At 35.7% G+C, this 2,420-nt stretch overlaps 1 pseudogene; it reads left to right on the top strand.

The window, feature by feature from the left end:
• Positions 1-1,965, top strand: part of LOC107866317 — an 8,806-nt pseudogene extending 6,841 nt beyond the window's left edge.
• The last annotated feature ends 455 nt before the right edge of the window (positions 1,966-2,420 follow it).

Consider the following 2,420-nt stretch of genomic DNA (forward strand, 5'->3'; position numbering starts at 1 on the left):
AGGGGTGGAGATTGAACGAGTGACGGGGTTGATTGTTTTATGAATGTGAAAGTAAAGTTCAAGTTTTTTTATTGATGGATTAGTAAATTGAGTAATTTCTTGATAGATTTTCCTGACTGATTTGTTGGAACTGATTGATTTGGTCTCCTTTACTGTGTTGTTCTCTGTTGATAATTCAGAATAACCTGCCCTGCTTTTGAATGGTTTCAAGTTTATGAGGTAATTGTTCTGTGAATGTTTCCATCCATAAAGTTATGACTAAGTTCTGCTAATTTTAACAATTTTACAATTCTGTTGTCTTTGAAAAAAGAGTTTAAAAATCTCTACCAAAAAATTTTCCCCAGAGTATACATTTCCCACGAAGTTGTTGTTTTTGGTCGATGACTGTCGCAGTTGTAAAATATAGATGTTCTGTTTGATAATGAAGGTGAAACTAATCGACAGATAATAGATACGACGAAGTAAAAAATAACTCACCATATTCAACACCTACATGTTGTTGATCTCGGTGCACAAAAGACAATAGATTCAGCTTTGTTAGAGCAGGACTGTGACCTTCCCTTTGTATTTATCAGTGCCCATAGAAGAAGATACTACCTTAGTTGGCTGTGAGATTATTTATGTGTATCAAAAGTATTTTTTCTAGATGTTACTTATTCTTAGATGTCGGATTGCGAATGGAAAGTGGTCCTGCCATGACGTCAAGCTATGGACAAATAGAATTAGACTATATTCCTATTTTATCCATGTAAGATCAGTTATTTTGTGAAGATTTTGACTCAAATGTCAAAGTGTTAGTTACTGTTAATTTTGCTTTGCTGTTTGTTATCGATAAAGTTGCCCTTTCATTACCCATGATTTGTACGGTGCCAAGTGATTTTGCAGTTTATTTACTGTAGGTAAATTTGCCTTTCCAGTTCGGGTGATTTGTATTTTCATCAGGTTCATTTTAGTTCTGTATTTGATTGATAAAACACTGCTACCAGTAAACTGTACATTCTATTTTTGCCAACAAATGTTTCACTATAAATTCATCTATTAACTTACTATCTCATATATCTACATTTCACGTACACCTTCTTTGCAATAATGAAACAGAGACCAATATAATGGATCAAAAACTCCCTGTGGATGCAATCACAACTGAAACTATAGACTGGACCTGCAAAGTACAGGTAGTAGATAAGTTTTGCCCTCGCACAAGCAGTGACTCATCCGTGCATTTCTAAATAGTACTTGTGCGGGATGAAAGTGTAAGCTTGCCTCTTCACCTCTGCTTTTCTTGAAAACCAAAGTTCATACCCATAAATTTATTACATCCAACAATGTCATAATGTACATGACATTTGTTACTGTCGCAGAGGTAATAACTTTAACAACTTAACAAACTAAGCAAAATCGAATTCTAACCTCATCAAAAGAACAACAAAAATTCTAACAACTTACATAAATTGTTCCCGTACATGTAAAATTTGTTCCTTTTGACTTGACTACAGGAACAACAGGTTTCTATAGTTCTCTACGGTGATGACATTCCAAAGTACGAGAATTTGTTTGGCCTTTTCGAAACATATTTGGTGTCGTGTGCAAAAGTTATATAGCCCCGCAGTTCCTCAGTACGAGCTGGTATGTACGAATGGGTGGCTGACAGATACACAATCGCCGAGGCTGTTACCAATAACAATGGATTAGAGGCACCCTTTCCTGCTCTAACAAAATTGGATACACACTCTTTCTCGACTATTGAACAGCAACGTCCAGGTGTCGAATTTGGTAAACATCCATCTTACATTGTAGCCTCTTTTCCTATCAACTAATTAACACCTACTAATCAAACAGACTTTTAACATGTTAATCTTAATTATTGCAGACTTATTGGCAGTAGTAGTTAATTGTAGCGCCATTCAATATACAACTGACCAAAGCAAGCACTTTCGGGAACCAATCGTCACCGACCAAAGGTGAGTTACTCACGTACCAACAACTACTTCACCAATCATTCTATTTCCTTGTTAAAACGTGGTTGGATTGTAATAATTTTTGCATCTATTATTTTGACCAGCAAGAAACCTTTTCTATTTACTATATGGGGTGATCTAGCCGACAAAGAAGGAGCTGCATTACTGCACGATCTGCATGAGTACCCTATCATTCTTGCCAGATGTATAGGTGCTACTGAATTTCGTGGTGGTATATTCATTAGCCCATCTTCTGCAACTCTTCTTTTTTACTTTTTCCTTCTCTATATTGAATTAATAAAGCTTCATGTCTTTCACGTACGCAGCTCTAAGACTAGCAACAAGATATCAGTCGACAATCTTAACAAATCCTCAGTATGTGCAGGCTACTACACTGAAAACTGGTATACACTAACATGCTCTCTCTTTGTATGACTAGAAAAAAGAATATTTTTACTGTTT

Source organism: Capsicum annuum, chromosome 3, assembly GCF_002878395.1.
Source record: "Capsicum annuum cultivar UCD-10X-F1 chromosome 3, UCD10Xv1.1, whole genome shotgun sequence".
Classification (NCBI taxonomy): Eukaryota; Viridiplantae; Streptophyta; class Magnoliopsida; order Solanales; family Solanaceae; genus Capsicum; species Capsicum annuum.